The sequence below is a fragment of the Lissotriton helveticus genome, chromosome 4_1 (assembly GCF_964261635.1).
Source record: "Lissotriton helveticus chromosome 4_1, aLisHel1.1, whole genome shotgun sequence".
NCBI lineage: Eukaryota > Metazoa > Chordata > Amphibia > Caudata > Salamandridae > Lissotriton > Lissotriton helveticus.
The window spans coordinates 286,889,150-286,910,929 of record NC_136063.1 but is presented as its reverse complement, the minus strand read 5'-3'; the positions used below and the strand labels follow the sequence as shown (position 1 = coordinate 286,910,929).

Genomic DNA, 21,780 nt, shown 5'->3' with positions numbered 1-21,780 from the left:
AGACCGCCAACGCATTTCATCCTTACAATGACTTCTTTAGTGCAGGTGTAGTCACGCAAAATGTCCGGCCTTATGCCCACAACTTGGTGTGGTTAGAATATAGAAACCGGAATGTTGTGTAGGGTCAAAGATCCAGATGCTACAGCACAGAAAAAATGGTTAACTCGTCATGATCGTCAACAGTGCTACTTTAATAACAAACCAGCATGTGGTCTGGACTACAGGAGGGTAGTAGTATTAGTTATGATGGTGAAACAGGCCAATAGGTTCTGTCAAACACTGCGATCAGTGTTTGTGTGACTGGTGTCCACCCGCTACACCTCAATGTCGTGCACTACATCTTCATACATCGTCCTACTATGGACTCTGTTACAAAATGGGATACTGTTAGAAATGGGGGTCTCTAGTATGGCAGTGGTATGCACCCTGTCCAAGGAGGGACCTGTTTTCCTAGTCAGGGTAAGGTAATTACACACCCAAAATAACCCTTGCTCACCCCTTGGTAGTATGGCACGAGCAGTCAGGCTTATCTCAGGGGCAATGTGTAAAGTATTTGTACATAAACACACGGTAGCCCTCAAATGGACACCACACCAGTCTAGAAAAATGACCAATCTTTATCTAAACCAAACAAGACCATTCCTTAAATGCAGGGAAGGTGATGCGTTGGTTCCTTACTTGCAGGGAAGTTGATGCTTCAGTTCCTTGCTCCAGGGGAGGTGATGCGTTGGTTCCTTACTGAGAGAGGAGGTGGTCATGCATCGGTTTCTTACTTCCAGGGGAGGTAATGCATCAGCTTCTTGCTGCAAGGGGAGATGTGTTGATGTTCCAGATACAGGGCCTCAGTTACTTTCTGAAGCCTGTCATCAATATAGACTTGCAACATAGGTGCGATGCGGAGAAAATCAGGTGCACTGGAGTTGATGCGGCGGCGAAACAGGCACTGTGTCAATTCTTCCAGCCGCAAGCAGGTGATGTGTTGATTCCTTCAGCCACACCGCAGGGTCTGCATCTGAGTGGGGGTCTCAGATGTCAGAGACACAGTGCTCTGGATAGGAGCTGCAGCGGTTTTCTGGCAGCGAAAAGGCACTGCATCGATCTTTTCTGCCGCAGAGTGGCGATGCGTTGTTTTTTTAACTGCACTGCAAGCTTGTGCCAGGAAAACGGTGCTGGAGGGCGATGCATAGATTTTCAGCTCTTCTTGTAGCATGTCATCTCCAATGACCTAGACCTGGAATTGGCACCACTTGGCAGGTAAGAACTCCCAGTAGAAGAGTTCAGGTGCTGCAGTAAAGTCTTTGATGGCCTTGAGACTTCTTAACAGGAGGCAAACACACACAAACACTTGGAGAATCTTCTCAAGCAGGATACCAAAGCAAAAGTCCAGTCCTTGGTCTCTCCAAGGCAGAAGCAGCCACTGCAGGCCAACTCAGCAAAGCAAACGTAGCAAAGGTGTGGTACTCCTTCTGTCAGCTCCCCAGCTCTTCCTCTTGACAGACTTTCCTCTTGATCCAGAAGTGTTCTACATTCTAGGGTTGCAGGTCCAGTACTTATACCTCTTTTGGCCTTTGACGTAGGCATACTACTTCAATGGGTAGTCTTTTTAGTGCACAGATCCTGTCTTGCCCTGTTCTGGCTCCAGTCACACTACATGGGATGGAGACAGCATTTTGAGAGACCTGGCAAAGCCCTATTCAGCTGCCAGTGACAACTCCTCTCACCACTCTAGCTCAGGAAGGCCCTTTGTGTGACTGTCTAGAGTGAATGCACAAACAGCCCAACTGTCAAACTAAACCAGACATGCATTCCACAGACAGGCAGAGGCATAGAATGGTAAAACATGTCCACTTTCTAAAAGTGGCATTTTCAAACAAACAATTTAAAAAACAACTTAATCAAAAGATGTATTTTTAAATTGTGAATTCCGGGACTCCAAATCTCTATCCCTTCCTAATTGGAAACTACACTTGTAAGAGGTTACAAGGCAGCTCCAATGATAACCTATGGGAGAGATAGTCCTTGCAATAGTGAAAAATAAAATTAGGAGTTTCACTATCAGGACATGTAAAAGCCACCAGTACATGGCCTACCTTTTGCATACACTGCACCCTGCCCATGGGCCTACCTTAGGAGTGCCATACATGTAGAAAAGGGAAGGGTTGGGCCTGGCAAGTGGGTGTACTTTCCAGGTCGACATGGCAGTTTAAAACTGCTCACACAGACACTGCAGTGGTAGGTCTGAGACATGTTTGCAGGGCTACTCAAGTCGGTGGCCCAATCAGTGCGGTGGCTCACTAGTAGCATTTGATTTACAGACCCTGGGCACACTGGGAGCACTTTACTAGGGACCTACTAGAAAGTAAAATATGCCAATCATGGATAAACCAATCACCAATACTATTTACACGGAGAGTATATGTACTTTAGCACTGGTTAGCAGTGGTAAAGTGCCCAAAGCCCTAAAGCCAGCAAATCAGGTCAGAAAAAAAAGGAGAAAGAAGGCAAAAGGTTTGGGGTTAACCCTGCAAAAAGGGCTAGGTCAGACAGATATGATAATACTGATTGCCTGTGACTGACTACACTGCAATATGTCAGCCTGCCATTTTCACTACGTCGCTCACGCAGCCCATTACTCATGTGATCCCACGCCATTACCTCCCAAATAGACCAATCACAAATGGCTCTCAGACGTGACTGCAGGGACCGAGAGCAACAATCATGGCGTCTTCTCCCATTCTCCCAACCTTAGTGACTTTCTTCCTTCTGAGCTTTTTACGCAGTAAGCTTGAGAATAGCCTAAGGACACCCCTCTGTACCCTTGCTATCTTATATGTTCCTCCTGCAGATAATTGATATCTAGTTGTATTTCTTCCTCTTTTTTTTGTGACCCCAGATATAATTTGTAACAATTTACCAGTCATCGTACAGATCACCATTGCAGAAGTATTGAGCACAATAACACAATTCAATAGGTAAGCCTGTGCACAGCTTTGCTCTAGAGCTGACCTTGTTGCCTACTCCTTATTTCCTTCCTCATTTCCTTCCTCATTTATGGATAATCTGATGAATCCTTTTAACAATAACCCTTCCTTAGCATCTCTAATCTAATTCATGAGTTTCCCTCCCTTTAGGACACTTTTGGTCCTTTTGTCTTTGGAAAGACATTACACTCTGGAATTTTAGTTAATCAACTTTTAATGCTAAGAGTGGTTTACAAGCTATACATATAACTGGGTAGAGGATCCTCCTTTCTCCCTAAATTCCGTTCTGACCGGCCTCTTCACCGCCAAAATGTAGACAAGTCTATAATATACTTTTTTTTCTCTAAAATGATGGGCACTACTTGCTTCTCCACACTTATAAACTATACGGAGTAATTCTACCATTTCCCTCCATTTTGTTGTTTTTACTTTTCTCCTCCCCTACTTTGGCTTGTGCATTATTCCTTTTCCAATTTGTTGTATGTCACATATTGCCGTTATTTGTAAATCATATCTTGTTTTCTGACCACCTACCCTTGAGAAAGACCCAGGCCCATGAGCCACCAAGGGGGCGAAACACATTTTGACTGAAACCTCGTACATCGTTACATTTCGAGGCTGAAATATTCCTTAGACTCCTATAAATATTTCAGTAAATGTATACATGAACATTTGTATACCACCAATTACTTGAATTACATTTTAATTGAACAAGAACTTTATTACATCTGTTATTGCTGCCCTATCTTCTTCCCATAATCTATCTCAGTGGGTACAGGGGTATTGCCCACATACTAGGGATAGCTAAATAAAACTATAGAGTAAGTCAAAATAGGGCAATACAATGTGCATGATACTACCCCATCTCCCAATTTTGCCAACAAAACACACCACCTCACCAGGGTTAGTAGAACGCAATGAACGACTCGCATAACTTTTGACAGAAAGAATTGGAAGTGGATAAAATAAGTTTTATTAGGATGGGAATGGCATCTAAGAGCAAAATAACCTTTTTTCTTTCAAGGATAAAATTACACAGACGCACGCACACAACCATCCCCTCCCTCCTCAACCCCCTTCCCTTTGTCCTCTTCATAAGAGGTCTTTCACCAGCACTTTAAAAATAGTCCCGAATTAAATTAATCAGTTACTGCTAGTAGTCGGGTGAATTTCTACAGGTAAGGTTTATTGTTAGGAGATATCCAGCTGTAAGCAGTGTGACACTGAGCAATGCAGAACTGATTTGTGATTTTTACAGGATGAATCCATCTTATTTAAAACTAGCAACTCACTCAAAGCGCGAGTCCCACAACCCTTAATTTCACTTCTTATAAATCCTCCTTAATCTATCCCATTAAATGTATTTTAATTAATCCTGGGCGTAGTTTGCGAAGTACTCTTCGGACTACGCGAGCTACACGAACTGCATAGTGAACTGCTGTTCGCTCTGATTGCACAGTGCCAGATGTTTGTCCGCACTGTGCAATCAGTGCAAACTGCATCTTGCACAGTGCAAGCGGTCGTTTTCTACCGCTCAAGTAGATTTCTACTCGAGCGGCAGATTTCTCAATGCGGACTGGAAGTTTCTCATTGCGAGTGGTGGCGAGCATACGCGACCACTCGCAATGAGAAACCTGACCTCCCCGCGTTGAGAAGCTCGCCGGGAGGTTTATTTTCCACGCTCGCGATCGGCAACTTGATGTTGCTGATCGCGAACGAGGAAAAAGTATCGCCGGAATGTCATTTTGCTCGCTCGCGGGCGCCAACTTGACGTTGAGGACCGCGAGCAAGCAAAAAATGACCGCTGCAATACGCTACGCCATGCGTGTTTGCACTGTGCTATGTGCAATTCGTGTAGTGCGAAGTAGCACAAACTTCGCAAACTACGCGAGTGTAGCGTAGTGATTTGCCCAGGCTTCATTTTAATGTACTTTCAAAATAATGACAGATGGCTTGAAATTGATCTTCATTAGTAGTAAGGGGATGGGGGAAATTAAGGCTTATGATACATGTTATAAGGCATTAATTGAGCAAATTGATGATTGTAATGCCCTCTGTGCTTTTCTATATACTGAATATATGAAATTGGATTATTATCTGGGGTGGGCCTTTGCCCACCTCAGGTAATAATAGCTCTTGTCAGTGTAAACCCTCATAGTCACTACATTAACCTTTGCTTAACCACCCTCCCCCCCAAGCACCCAGCAGCGATGGCATGGAGCATACAGTCTTAACTTAGGGCAGTGTGTAAAGTAATCATTCAGTACCAAAATGGACTAAAAAGTGTTGTACCAACTGATATACAAAATGTTATTAAAGTAACAAAAATCCTATAAATGGACCAGGACATATTAATTTTTACGGTTTTAAGGAGAAATAGCGCCAATAAGCCCAAAACGTCAATGATAGTTCACGTAAGCATTAGACTGGGACCTGGGCAGGATTTGAGGCCTACTTCCATGGAGCCATAACCAAATACATCACAATGATTGGTTTATGTGAGAGTCTGGGAGTGAAAAAGTTTTTTAAGTCCAAATGCAGAATGGGACTTTGCCAATGTTTGAGAAGAAACATTCTCCCTGAGTGGACCCCCACTGTGTAACCAAAGGGCAGATACTTGAAGCAGGTTGGTCCTGCTTGACCTATGGACATTTGGAAATTTTCTGAGGTCCCACCGCCTGGTGACCGACCTGACCTGGTCAGAATCGGTCGCTCCTCCCGCTCCTTGGTTTGCCCGGAAGCGTCACTGGTGTGCTGCTCTGAACTGTACTTGGTTTGCCCGGAAACGTCGCTGGTGTGCTTGGTATCGTACCATCCTGGATATAGAATTTATATCTGCCCCTTAACTGTTGATTATATTTAATTTGCCCTCTGAACTGTACTTGGTTTGCCCGGAAGCGTCACTGGTGTGCCTGGTATCGTACCCTACTGGATATTGAATTTTTATTTGCCCTCATAACTGTTGATTAGATTTAATTTGCCCTCTGAACTGTATTTGTGCCAAGTGACCTCCTGATTGTGCCCCGATCCCGTCTGCCTTGTTGTTGTTGTTGCTGCCATTTTGTTGTGCCTCTCAACCCGTCTGCCGCTGCTCCCCCGCGGCCCCACCCCCGTTCCCTCCAGCATCCAGTCCGATACCCTTCCCACTCACCACCCCGCTCCCGCCTCCCAGCTGCTCCTCCCTCCCACTCGTTTCTTTAGGTAAACTCCGCGAGGAGAAGAGCTGTGACCGACCTGACCTGGTCAGAATCGGTCGCTCCTCCTGCTCCTTGGTTTGCCCGGAAACGTCGCTGGTGTGCTTGGTATCGTACCATCCTGGATATTGAATTTATATCTGCCCCCTTAACTGTTGATTATATTTAATTTGCCCTCTGAACTGTACTTGGTTTGCCCGGAAGCGTCACTGGTGTGCCTGGTATCGTACCCTACTGGATATTGAATTTGTATTTGCCCTCATAACTGTTGATTAGATTTAATTTGCCCTCTGAACTGTATTTGTGCCAAGTGACCTCCTGATTGTGCCCCAATCCCGTCTGCCTTGTTGTTGTTACACAATTTTTAGTGGTAACAGTTAATCAGAGCGCTCAGCACAGTCAAGGTACATGTAGAAAATTACAAAGTAAATATGGTGCTCAAAGGATGAGGGGGTTGGTTACCACAGCCCCAAAGACCAACCACAAGGGTACAAACTATTTGATTGTTCATCCGAGCACTCGTTCAATATCAGAAAGTCTTTGTGGTTTTCACCAATCCATTTAATATCCAAATCTTCAGTTGTATTCCAAATCATACATCCAAAATTTTATACGATGCAGCCAACACGTGTTTCGTCAGGTCTGTATGACCATTGACTTCCTCAGGGCTGCAACCCAAAATATCCACAATAAGTAACGATTTCTATACACAATATTCACAATATATCCAAAATATATCCAACTCTCCATTAGGTTTTCTAGAGAGAAAAAAAGAGGATACATCCACAAACCATTTTCTATACAAAAATGCTCCATAGTAAGTGTTGAAAGAAAGAACATGTAAGCCAAAGTCGTGCTTGCATCAATAGTAACCTATACTTAAACATAGAGTAAAATCATGTAAAGAACTATCATTCTATTACAGTCATAGATCCTGGCTATGGGTCACCGGTGATGCAACAGATGCTAGGCCCACGCCCAATGGGATTAAATATATCAATTTATATTATTGTGTAATAACTCAACAATAAATATTGGTGCACAGTCATTAAAGACACCAAATGTCACTATATTTCAAAGCCGCTATGGGTAGCCATCCTCAATTAAATATCTATACCATACGACCCTCACCTCCAAAACGTAGGTATCCAGAACCGAACTTCAAACTGTGTGTGAGTATCTGTTTACGTAGTATCCTGCAATCGTTTAAAAAATGTATTGTCATCGTATATGCTGCGATATATAACAGCACAAATAGGTAGGTTATCTACATCTAAGTTGGTCACAGTTTGACCACATAATGTTCCAAGGTAACAGGTCCTTACCTCATAAACTTGTACTGTCCTGGATTCCGTCGTAATTGAAATCCTATCTTTATCAACCGCACACGTGTACGTGTCTGTAAACAAAGTACACAATGATAAGGCGTCTAGCTATTTAGTTATCTTTGAAGTAAACTTTTCTAACCTCTCCCGCTTACCGTTAGCTTCGTCCTCTCGCGTGTAAAGTGGCGTTCTGCGCCAGCGCCATCTTGTAGTGGCTATTTATAGAGCGCTCTGAATTACGTCCTATTTACACTGTCAGCGCCTATATTATTGTAATACACAGCTAAAAGCTGTCCATAATATAGTAAAAATATAAGAATCCGGTCTGGTATAAATTAAAAGTAATTACAAAAAAAGAGCCGTGTTCGTAATCGTACAACTTTCACAACCAATCCAACCTGAGCGCGTAATTTCAGGATTCATAATCCTATAACATATATCTATGTTTATCGCCATCATAATAGTCTACGATGGTTATTTATACCATATTATCGTGATTTCATGTGTAGAGTTAAATTAATATTAAAGGTATGGACTTAACATCGTGTCACAAACCTGCGCCATCTTGGGACAGGCAAAGTATATATCCTCCAATAGTATATCACAGTAAATGTGAGGTTATCTCATATCATGATCGTTGAGGGTCCTCCTAAAGTTTTGTCATTTCAAAAGTTACATCATTCTATTGGTCACCAATCATTGAAATAATAACGAGATTCCCTAATACTCATTGTTTGTGCGACCCGGGCATCCGCAGCATCCTCAGCCACCCAATCCTCAAAACTAATATTGACAAATTGTCACAAGCACAAAAGGATTTGGAGAGGTAAAACAGTTTAGCGGTAGGCAAATTCTATTTACAGTATTATTTCAAAAAGATGTTACCATATATATTCTCCCAGAGATCAATAAACCTCCATAGGGGAGTAAATACACAACATACCTAAACCAGAGCTGTCAATATAGTGAGACAAAGTAATTAAAAGTACTACTTCATCATCTTGCTGATAATAAAGCAGGTTGCGGTGGGGGTATGAGTGGGGACCATAGTACTGATATATGTCAATGTTATCAGAAACAATAACTAGTTGTTAATTCAGCCTTCCTTGACATATACATATACCTACTGTCCTAAATAGAACTCAAATTCGTGGTCAACATTAAGACCACATTCCACGGCTTTCAATTTGATCAGCCATAGAACTTCTCTTCTCCTCAATGTTAAAAGTCTGTTTCCCCCACGGGGATCAGGCTTAATGTGGTCAATTCCATGATAAGAAAAGACGTGTTGGTCTTTATTATCGTAATTCTGTACTATATGGGATGCAATCGGATAACGTGTATCACCATTTTTTAAGGCTCTGAAGTGTTCAGCCATTCGGTCTCTCAACCTCCTGATTGTACTCCCCACATATATCTTACCGCACGTACAAGTAATCACATATACTACAAATGTGGTGTCACAGTTAATAAACATTCCAATCGTGTAATCACCTGAGTTATTATAGTTAAACTTTAGAACCTTCTTTTTTGCCCATCTGCAGGAGATACATCTCCCACATTTGTAAAAGCCTTTGAAGCTGTTTAGCCAGTCAGTTCTGTTCAGTTTATCAGGGTAACTGGGACTTAACATATTTCTCAAAGTGGTTCCCCTCTTGAAAGTCAGACTTGGTCTGTCGTAAATATATGGTCTCAAGTCCTGATCCATAAAAAGAAGATGCCAATGTCTGTTTAAGATGGAAAAAAGTCTTGAGCTGCCCAGACCATAGTTAGTTATTAGTCTGACCTTCTGATCTCTTACTCTTGATTCTTTAGTTTGTCTATTTAGGGTAGATTTCCTTTTGACTTTCTTAACTCTGGATACTGCAGTTCTAATTACATCTTGTTGGTATCCACGATTCAAAAATCTGTCTGACATATCTGCTAAGTTCTTGTCAAAATCAAGATCAAGAGCACAATTTCGTCGAGCCCTGATCAGTTCACCGTAAGGTATAGCGTTTTTCTGACTGCTGGGGTGGCAACTCCCAGCATGCAGAATCGCATTGCATCTAGTTGGTTTCCTGTACATTCTGCTCTTTATTTTGTCTCCTTCTATAAACAACTCCACATCCAGAAAAGTAATGCATTGGCTGTCAATGGTCATACAGACCTGACGAAACACGTGTTGGCTGCATCGTATCAAATTTTGGATGTATGATTTGGAATACAACTGAAGATTTGGATATTAAATGGATTGGTGAAAACCACAAAGACTTTGTGATATTGAACGAGTGCTCGGATGAACAATCAAATGCCTTGTTGTTGTTGTTGCTGCCATTTTGTTGTGCCTCTCAACCCGTCTGCCGCTGCTCCCCCGTGGCCCCACCCCCGTTCCCTCCAGCATCCAGTCCGATACCCTTCCCACTCGCCACGCCGCTCCCGCCTCCCAGCTGCTCCTCCCTCGCTCCGCCCCCTCCACTCTCCACTTATGACAGAGACACATACGGGCAGCGTCCACACGCAGCGGACGCGCCCTATGCGCGCCAAAGGTAAGCCCGTTTACGCCCGTCCACGCCTGGACCTCGCCCAGCGCCAGACCCCCTGGACCCCGCAAAGACCAACCCCACCGCCTAACATACGACGCTGCAACCCTCACTGCACTCAACACCGACCACCCCTAGGACTGCCACCGAGCCGCCCCAGGACGCACCCACTGTCCTTTCACCTGCCAATCCTGCAAGTTCTGCAGCATTAGGACCTTCACTACATCCGCACAAGCCAAGCCATGCACCAACAACAACCACCTGAAGTGCATCCTGCTCAACACCCGCTCCGTCCACAGACACGCCACTGAACTATGGAACCTACTAGACACCACAACTCCGGACGTCGCCTTTCTCACGGAAACCTGGATGAACGCCTCATCATCGCCCGACATCGCCATAGCCATCCCGGACGGATACAAGATCATCCGAAAAGACCGCATCAACAAAACAGGAGGAGGCATCGCCATCATTCACAAGAACACCATACGCATCACGACCAGCTCCGACGACAACCTCATAACCACCGAACACCTCCACTTCCAGATACACACCGACCCCAAGACCACACTCAGAAGCACCCTCATTTACAGATCCCCAGGACCCTGCACACAATTCAGCGAAGACATCGCTGACTTTGTCAGCCCACACGCCCTCCCCTCCGATGGCTATATCCTCCTAGGGGACCTCAACTTCCACCTAGAGAATAACAACGACAACAACACCACCACCCTGCTGAACAACCTCGCCAATCTCGGACTCAAACAACTGGTGACCACCCCCACCCACTACGCCGGACACAATCTTCTCCTCCAGCAAGCACATCTCCTTCAATCACGCCACGGGACTCCACTGGACAGACCACAGCTGCATCCACTTCACCTTCAAAAAGACCACGACCCACCACCACCTGCAACAAGTTCCCTGCAGAAGCTGGAACAAAATCACCACCGACCAACTCACCACATCTCTGAACCAAAACCCCCCTGCCAGACCAACGGACCCAAATCAAGCAGCCATCAATCTAGCACAATGGATCACCCACTGCACTGATGAACTAGCACCCCTGAAAAACCCTCCCAAGATGCCAGGAAGCAAAAAAGCCTCTTGGTTCAACGACGACCTCAGGATCTCCAAAAAGAACTGCCGCACCCTCGAGAAAGCCTGGCGAAGAAACCCAACCACATACAACATGACCGCCCTCAAGCACGCCACCCGCAAACACCACCAGCTGATCCGCACCACCAAGAAATCAGCATTCAAGGATCGACTAGACAACAACGCCCATAACAGCAAGGAACTCTTCAACATTGTCAAAGAGCTCACCAATCCCAGCGCCGGCAACAACGACATCACCCCCTCTCAAGACCTTTGCGACTCTCTAGCCTCATTCTTCCACAGCAAGATTGCTGACATACATAACAGCTTCGGAGACCTGTCCGCTCCCCCAACCACAGAACTTAAGCCCCCCACAGCCACCCTTCGCGCCTGGACCCCGATCAACACCAAAGACACAATCCGCATAATGAACTCCATCCACTCCGGATCGCCAACCGACCCATGCCCCCATCACATCTTCAACAAGGCAGACTCCATCATCGCACCCCAACTCCGGGACATCATCAACTGCTCCTTCAACACCGCTACCTTCCCGGAAAATTGGAAACATGCCGAACTCAGCGCCCTCCTGAAGAAACCTACAGCAGACCCCACCGAACTTAAGAACTACCGCCCCATCTCGCTCCTCCCATTCCCCGCCAAAGTCATAGAAAAGACCGTCAACAGTCAGCTCGCCGCCTTCCTTGAGTGTAACAATTCCCTCGACCCCTCACAATCTGGTTTCCGAGCCAACCACAGCACCGAGACCGCTCTCATTGCAGCCACAGACGACATCCGAGCACTGCTTGACAACGGAGAAATAGTGGCTCTCATCCTCCTGGACCTCTCCGCAGCATTCGACACGGTCTGCCACCACACCCTTGTACAATGCCTCAGGAACGCCGGGATAGAAGATAAGGCTTTGGATTGGATCATCTCGTTCCTCGCCGGAAGAACGCAGAGAGTCCGCCTCCCCCCTTTTAGATCCGAAGCCACCGAAGTCATATGCGGCGTACCACAAGGATTATCGCTCAGCCCCACCCTATCCAACGTCTACATGAGTCCCCTCTCATCCATCGCTCACCAACACAACCTCAACATCATCTCCTATGCAGACGACACCCAGCTGATCCTCTCCCTCACCAACTACCCAGCCACCGCCAGAACCAACCTACACGAAGGAATGAAAGACGTAGCCGAGTGAATGAAGAACAGCCGTCTAAAACTGAACTCAGACAAAACGGAAGTCCTCATCCTAGGATCATCTCCCTCTGCCTGTGACGACTCATGGTGGCCCCCGGCTCTAGGCAGCGCTCCCAAACCAACGGACCATGCTCGCAACTTGGGATTCATTCTAGACTCCTCCCTCTCGATGACCAGACAAGTCAACGCCGTCTCATCATCATGTTTTAACATCCTACGCATGCTCCGAAAGATCTTCCGATGGATCCCCACCGAAACAAGGAAGACGGTCACCCAAGCACTTGTCACCAGCCGACTGGACTACGGAAATACCCTCTACGCCGGAACCACAGCCAAATTACAGAAAAGACTTCAACGCATTCAGAACGCCTCCGCTAGACTCATCCTAGACATACCTCGCCAAAACCACATATCCGGTCACCTGAGAGACCTGCACTGGCTCCCCGTCAACAAGAGAATCACGTTCCGCCTCCTCACCCACGCACACAAAGCCCTCCACGACCTAGGACCCAGATACCTCAACTCTCGCCTGACCTTTCACATCCACACCCGCCTACTACGATCATCAAACCAAGCACTCGCCGCGATTCCACGCATCCGGAGAGCCACCATGGGAGGAAGATCCTTCTCCTACTTGGCGGCCAAGACCTGGAACTCCCTCCCCAGCCACCTCCGTCTCACACAGAACCACCTCTCCTTCAGAAAGCAACTCAAGACCTGGCTGTTCGATCAGTAGCGAACCCCTCTTCCCTAAGCGCCTTGAGACCCTCTGGGTGAGTAGCGCGCTATACAAATTTCTGACTTGACTTGACTTGCTGAAAATTTTTCTGAGGTCCCACCGCAGAATGAGACTTGGCCGTCTTTTGGAGGTACCGGGAGCCTTGACCACGACGAAGCTGAAATTCAATCAAACAATGTGGAACTGTCAAATACTTTCCTGAAACTCCTGAATGTTTTTCAAAGTTTCCAAACTTTCTTCTTCCCAAATAACCACAGGTGTGCACCTTAAAGACTTGCAGAAGCTCAGGGAAGGCACTTCTTCGGCTCCCAAGGTACCCTGCTGAGGCCAACAGCAAAATCCAATCCAGGTCCAATTGCCACTGGTCAGCTGGGCACTTGCAACTTAAGTCCCCGTAGTCACACAGGAGTTCAGCCAGCTGACGCTTATTGGCCACTTCTTTGTCCTTGGTACAAGAGGGAGCAGAGCCTTTTCTTCCTGGCTCCTTTCAGATCACAGACAGCAAGCCAAGTCCTCCTCTGTCCTTTTGCAGGTGCAGAACGTGTTCTGAGAATGGTACATTGGGTTGCCACCTTTTTGCCTGGCACCAGCAAGTAGTTGGGATAACTCCTGGGCACTCCCTAACCAATTAAGTAAAAATTCCACTGTGTCAACCTTGCTCACTTTTTCAGTATTTTCTTTGTCTTACTGCAAAAAGGCTCAAAATGTCATGTGCCGTTTTATTTTCAAGATGGCAAAAGTCTTCAGGACTTGGGTTCTGGGGAGGGTGAAGGGTGAGAGGGAAGGAGGGAGGAAGGGAGGGAAGGAGGGAAGGAGAGAGAGACTGTGTGTGTGTGTGTCTGTCTGTCATAGAGAAATATAATTTGAAGCAGGCCCAGTACTCATAACAAACCTGGAGACAGATGTCTGGTAGGGTAAAAACAGGGTCATGAGACAGTGGATACACAAGAACTGTCCCAGCTTCCTGTTTGCTCCCTTTCAATTGTGCCAAAGTTGTATATGTGGCTCAAAAGGACCTGTCAGGCAGGATCTGATGCAGTTGTGCCAACAGGGTGGCCACCCCTGCCCTTCTTCTGAGACCATATGGGCCATCTCTGCCCACTCAGGTCGACCTGTAAATTACTGTGACCAACTGTGTGGTTCCTAGGAGGAATTTCACACCTCAATGGAGTTGGCAGAAGCTACTGCTAACTGAAAGGTCAGACAGATAACTTTTTAAAAGTTACATTTCCTAAATATGTCATATACATTGTATTTTACCATTGGATTGGATTTTTAGTACATATGAAAATACATTTTTGAATAGTGTCTCTAGACGGTATAGGTCAAACGTCATAGATTTAAGAGTATAATCTGTAATGCGCCAGTTAAAACCTGACCAGTGACAATGTTGTTTTGGTTGTAGTCACTCGGGGAACATGCCATTATTATTCTCATGAATGTACCACTCTTTTTTTTTGTGTGGAGTTTTATATAGCGGAAACTAGACCCGAAGGTATCAGAGCACTTTACATGAACACCAGTTACATTACAGACGGACACATTCATTTTTGTTAGGCACGGAGAGATTAAGTGATTTGCCCAGAATCGCATAATGTCGAGCGTCGCTTCCGAGACTCGAACCCTGGTTCCCCAGCTCTGAGGTTGACCCTCATAGACGTTAGGCCACATTCTCTCCCCACTCTAAAATATTATGCACCCTACCTTCTGGGTAGCAAGGTGTACTTTAGGGGTGACATATTTAATATTTTAAATAAGGCTTTCCAACTCGTCAAAAGGATGATTTTGACAGTTCCGTGCACCACAGTTCAAGGTAATGTTGTCAGGCTATCTAGGGTAGGCTTGAAGTCTTGTTTTCTTCACTGCCACTGTAGTGGTGGCACAGTAGGTGCTGCAGTCCACAAGTGATACTTAGCTTTCCAGGCCATGGATATATTTACCCACCATACACTAAGGCCTCCTAGGAAACCTAAATGTGCCGATCATTGTTTAACCAATTTCGACATGTTTTAATTGGGAGCACAAGCACTTCACCCCTAGTTAGCAGGGCTAAACAGATAGGGAAAATAATGGGGGGATATCAGACAAAAGATGGTCATTACCTACACTAGATGTCTACAAGCTGTGCTGAATGAAAATAGTATTATATTATGAAAAATATGCATACTATCAAAAAGATGCACATAGCAGTGCCTTTACAGTTTGAGTGAGAACAAAGGAAACAAAACATACATTTGTATTACTGCTGTAATATGGTGCATTCTTGGCTGTGCATTTCAATAATAGTCTCAGCACTCCCTTAAGCCCCTTGGCCTTCAGTGTAAGTTACATCGAATATCTTTCTTCATTGTGACTGTGGAAGTTGCCATTACAACATGCCCCAGGATTTCTAAAGAGTGTTGGCATTAGAGTGTAGGAGTAGCTAAGCAACCTCTCACTCCATGGCTGCTGCCCCTTCCCACCAGGATTTGCTCCTTCTTTGCACTGTGTTGAAATCTTTCTCTTGTTTATTTGCGTGAACAAATAATTTTTCTGTTGCAGAACCCATGACAGACGTGGCATTTGTTTTGGCATGAGTCACCTAATCCCAAATCATGTTTTTATGGAAGTATTATCTATTTATGATGTGCCGTGTTGGGGCGAGGGCGCTGTGTTGCTTCACAATGACTGTTGCAGTCGAGGTGAGGACTCAACACCGCTGGACTGGGCGTACACACACAGTGGGTCAACTGTCCCTTCAGAGGACACAATATGGTTGCTTTGCAGAGACCTGTTTTGGCATTTTTACATGTCCCCTGTAGAGATATGTCTCTCGACCCCCAAGGATTCGTGCAGCCTCACACTACTACAACCATTTACTTCCCCAAGAGTGTATGTTTTGTTTTTTTAGTCAATTCATTATTTATGTTCCGGAATTCAAAAGAGGTCCACATGAAACGAAATATAGCCAAAGGCATGAAACACGCTAATATACATTTAAAAAACATTTTAAAAAATGTAAACACTTTTGCAAAAATTACCTAATTTTTCGGCTGCTAGAGAAAATCTAGTGCTGCAACAACGGACTTCATATTGTTCTTTCGAAACATTGGCCTAAAAATGTAGCAGCGCAGAAGGATCAGTGCGGGGCAAGCGAATACTAATTCAAATCCTGAACAGCCATATTGTCCACTTTCCCTTTATCTCCGGAGTTCGACCAGTTTGCTGTTAACACAATTAGCAGGAGCAAGTTCATTCGTAGTAATGTCCAGAAACAACTAAAACCATGCTCAAGATTTAAAGACGCTTACTTCTGAACTACCTTGGATTGACGGGAAGAGATCACCACCTCACACCTTTACTTTGACATACAGCATTTTATGTCCAATTGTTGACTATTAAGATTGGAGGCAAGCTTTAAAATGCTTTTACATTGACTGTGAGACCGAGAGCGGCCAATGTTGCTTACGGTAGATCAAATTGGTTTAGTGCATGAGCAAAGTTCATGGAAAATGTATATTTTCCTAGTCTTGAGCCCAAAATTTTAGAGTACCTGAAGCCCCATCCCTCAGAGAATCCTCTTTACTCTTCTTGAGGTGAGAGACCCACCGAATCACACTGACCAGCCCTTGCACATAACAGCTTGTTAAGCCAAATTCCAACCGTGAGGCAGAAATCCAAACAGATAAATTAAAATGGCAAAGTTTACGTAAAATTTGCCCTTCCATTTTGTCTAAAAAATCCCATTTCAACAAGTTAATTGATTCAATAGCATGTAATAATGTTGAAGGAACTTACACCTAACAAATTATAACAAATAAAGAAAATGTCTGTAACCTATTGTGCTATAAAAAGCTCATAATCCATTGATATGCCTTGCAGAAACAGTGATCAATACATTCCTTTTCACCCATGCCACCTGTTACCATTTCCCCAAATAGGGTATACATTTACTACCTCCAGCGTCTCTGGACCTAAAACCCAGAAGTAGTTGCCGATATTCATGGCTTTTCTATTTGGAAGATCAATACATTACTTTTTGAAGTATTAATCTTTAGAAAGTGGTGGGTGGAGAAACAAGTTTATTATTCAAATCCTTGGGAGTTAGATCCAGGATTGAGATATCATCCACAAACATCACGCAGGGAAAAGGACACCCACCAATACTGGAAGGGTCCCCCCTGGCATTTGAGGTCTGAAACATATAGTGGAAACGTATTGGCGGCAGCAGGCAACCCTGTTTCAAACCCTTTTTGGTTGGGATTATAGAGGATAGCCCCGGATCACCACCCAGCACCACCTTAGATCAAATAGAAGAATGGAGAGCAATAACTACTGAAAGGAGTGTCTCGGGCATGCCTAACTTCATCAACTTTTTCCAGAATGTTGGACGGTCCACCCTATTGAATGATGTAGAAAAATCTATGAATGCCACGTATACATTAAGCCCTCGAGTGGAAATGTACCTTTCCGCTATAAGCTTCAACACAAATATATTATCAAGCACACAGTGGTTCTTCCTAAAACCCACTTGTTCTATAGGTAGGATCTTATCCTCTTCAACCCACTCAGTGAGATGTTCTAGGATACTCCTAGCAAATATTTTCCTTACTGCATCCAGCAGGCCAATTTGACGGTAATTACCGGAGAGATTTCTAGAGCCCTTTTAGTATAATGGTATTAAGATGCTTCCTGTCCGTACTGGTAGCAATAGGCAAAAAGGGGAGTTTGAAATGTGGCCCAAAGAGAGGACTCCCTTTTAATAAGGTCGATGGGATTCTCAACAGGCCCCATTGCCCCAAAAAATCTAATTCCCATAATAATACCCTCAATCTCTTTCAGAGTATGGGGAAAAGGTATGCTGGGGAAGAAGGGTAGTGATAAGTAGAAGGAGTATAAGACCATTCTGCACCAGCGTTCCCTGAATATAGTTCCCCTTGATAAGCTATCCATTCTCCTTTCATTATTGGGATTGGAAGGATTTTACTCTGGTGGCGCATCTGTTAGAGATAATTTTCCAATATATTTTAACATCTTTGTGAGATTTCAGTTGTGGTCATGATTCTCTTTCTTTAAGGATAGTTTCAATCTGTGTCTTCTTTTCAGGAGATGAATTACTTTACTTTGTTCTGTGGTGAAGAAAACATATTGGATCCTCTAGTCTATTTATCTCCCTGTTTATATGAGTAACAGGGTTGGGATATGTTACCCTTAAGGAGACTCAGTTGGTTATTTTACAGGTGACAACCAATGTTTTCTTACAATTTTCGCACTTGAGTAAAGGGTCGGGACGCAAACTGTGGAGTTCCCTATTAATACTGTCAACAATTCTTTTAGCTTGTCAGATGACTTGGGATTCCAAAGGGTTCTAAAATTTGATCTCTCAACCCGTACTTTACATCTTTGAAATTCCAGGTCCATACTTCCTTCAGAGCTACATCAATCAAGTAGGAAACAGCCTTATTATCATTACGGATTATCATAAACATTAATGTCATAGATCATATTGAATGCAGAGAATGGGAAAGTCACATAGTCAATAAATGAACAGCTGGTAAAAGATTTAGGAGTATAATTGACTAGAATGTCATTCTCTATTCTTCCATTTACTGTTAAAAATGTATTGTTCCTTAAAACTTCCAACTGCAGTAATCCTCTTTTATCTATTCTACTATTGGGGGGTAAGAATTGCAGCAGGAATTTTGAATGCTTCTTCATTGGGTTCATTTGCGAACGAACTTAGAGCGTGATTGAAGATGTTAGTGTTTAGGTCACCTACTAATTCTATAAGTTTACAAACCTCTCTTCATAATACTAGAGGTAAAAGAAAACATGTAAGTTACCAGTTGACCATAGATAGGATCATGGGGATATAGACATTAACCACCCATATTGATTTATTACTATTGTTTTGATAAAAATATTTTTACCGGCTGGATTCATTTAGAATCATGTGTAAATGTATTAGATGTCAAACTGCAGCTGGTACTTAGCAGTATTGTATTGCATTGTATTGTATTGTATTGGGTTTGTATAGCGCTTGAATCGACTCAAAGAGTATCTCTGCGCTTGGGTGGGTGCATATTATTCCAGGGGGAACTGTTAAATTATTTAGGAACAAAAAGGGTGGTTTTAAGCAATTTTCTAAAAGCGAGATGGTTTGAGCATTCTCTTAGTGGCAGAGGGAGGTCATTCCAATACTTAGGGCTGAGGTATGAAAGAGACTTGCCCCCCTGTCTTGCTCTCCTAATTCTAGGAGCTATCAACAAAGATTAAGTGCTAGAACGCAAGGCTCTCGACGGATGGTAGGGAATAAACTTTTCGGATAGATAGCTGGGGCTAAGATTGTGTAGTGCCTTGTGAACGGTGCAGCATATCTTAAACTTTATTCGTTGGCATATTGGGAGCCAATGTAATTTTAGGAGAAGAGGTCGGGAAGCAGATCTAGGCGTCATGTTCAGGACCAGGCGGGCCACCGTATTTTGCAAAACTTGTAATCTGTTAATTGATGCTTCATTAACAGAGAGCAGCAGACTATTGCAATAGTCTAAGCGGCTCAGTATGAGTGCCTGGATCAAAGTCTTTCAGACAGAGTCTGGAAGAAGAGGAAAGATCCGTCGAAGTAGGCCCAGGGTATGAAAGCAAACAGCAACTGTCTGACCAACATGCTCTTTGAAAGAGAGAGCTTGGTCTAATCGAACTCCCAAGTTTTTCATGGAGATCTTAGGAATGGGGGGATTTCCAAGATTGTTGGGCCACCAATTTGGTGACCATAGTACTGGAGCCTCTCCAAAAAGTAGGAGCTTGGTTTTTCCAACATTACATTGGAGGAAATTACTCCTCATCCAGTGTGAGATGGCGTTCATGCCCCGAGAAAAGGTCTCCTGGATGGTTGGAGTAAATACATCAAAGGGAAAAAGCAGTTGAGTATCGTCTGCATACGATATTGGAATGAACATGTGTTTTTTTAGAACATTAGCCAAGGGGGCCACATAGATATTAAATAAAGTTGGGCTCAAACAGGAGCCCTGTGGAACTCCCTTGGTAAGTCCCATGGGTGCTGAACGATTCTCACCTAATGTAACTGACTTAGTCCGGCCAGAGAGGAAACTTGCCAGCCAACGGAAGGCGGAGTCCCTTAATCCCACTTCCTTCAACCTGCCGAGCAATATTTGATTGGAGACAGTGTTGAATGCGGCAGATAGGTCCAATAGCACCAGAATCATTGAATGGCCCTTGTCTAGGGTCATTCTGATGTTGTCTGAGACATCTAGCAGGCTGATTCGGTGCTATATTTGGGCCTAAAGCCTGACTGAGAAGGGTCTAGGCTGCCTGAGGTTTCGACAAAGCTGGAGAGACATTTGTTAACATGTCTCTCTAATACTTTGCTCGGGTAGGGAAGGAGTGAAATGGGGCGGACGTTAGTCAAGTCGGTCAGATGGGCCTTCGTATTCTTTCGAATGGGCATTATCTGTGCTGCTTTCCACTCCAATGGAACATGATCTTCCTTCAAAGATAGGTTCAGTAGATGTTTAAACAGTGGTGCAAGTTGAGGGATAAAAGTATTGGCAATTCTGGCAGAGATTATGTCACTGGGGGAACCAGACTTCACTTGGTGCATTAGAAGCTCTACCTCTGTGATGGAAAGTGGAGGAACGTTTTCGAGTGACATGGAAGCGATCTGTCCAAGTACATCCATTGGTGCAGGTGGTTAAGAAGGGCCATTTAAACAAACAATGTTATTATAAATTAGTTCAATTTTTTGTGAGAAGTATAATGCAATTTGGTTACAAAGAGATTTTGTGGGGGCTTCTGCGTTTTCACAAGCCTTAGGGTTAATAAATTGCTTAGGAATGTTGTATAGAACCTATGGTGCATTACCAGCCAAAGAAAGTTGGGTAGAAATGTGAATCCTTCGCTCAGATTTGATGCCCTTATGATAGTTTGACATAGAAGCTACGAACTGGGTTTTGTCGGTTTTTTTATTGGAGGTGCGCCATCTCCTCTTGTGTTGTCTACAAAGTTTTTTCAAAGAAAGCAAATGAGGTGTGAACCAAATTGCTTGCTGACGCTTTGGGCAGTTGGAAGAGCATATCACTGGAACAAAATGATCTTTAATATGAGTAAATGCTAGATTGTGGTTTATGAGCGCATCTTCTAAATTATCAGAGTGGTTGTTCCAGTGAACTGTCAACTGCAACACCCCCTTTTGCATAGACCCTCCTAGAAGGGTTTGCGGGGAAGCTTAACGCAAAGTATTCTTTTAACGTACAATCATTTGTAAGCTAGGTTTCTCAGATGCATATGATGTCAGCCTCCAATCTGTTAAAAAATAGTATTTTATTAATCTCAGTCAGTAGTCCAGGTGCATTCCTAGAAACCAGTTTAAGATTAGTACTAGGTACTGCCTTTCAGTTTAGGCCAATGGAGTGCTTTAGCTTTAAGGGCACCTACTACCCAACTCCAACTAACAACCTCATCGCCTGGGTCAAGGGCGTTCCTCTCCTTTTTCCCACAGAATAGGGAAACCCTCTTGCCTCCTTTTCCAAACGAGAACTGAAAATTATTTAACTTCTAGATTGACAATGAGTTTAGGGGAGGGGATTCTAGGGGATAGTTTGCAAGAAGAATCTAATATCCTTCTCCTCTTGTAAGGGAATTACATCAATACCGCAACAGCACAACTTTTCACTATTTAGTATACCACTTTAGAGTTAAATGTTACTCTAACCCTGAAGT

General features: G+C 44.1%; 1 protein-coding gene across 1 annotated transcript in view; it reads left to right on the top strand.

The window, feature by feature from the left end:
- LOC144827991 (TSC22 domain family protein 1-like) overlaps positions 1–21,780 on the top strand; it is a 125,320-nt gene that overhangs the window by 60,438 nt on the left and 43,102 nt on the right.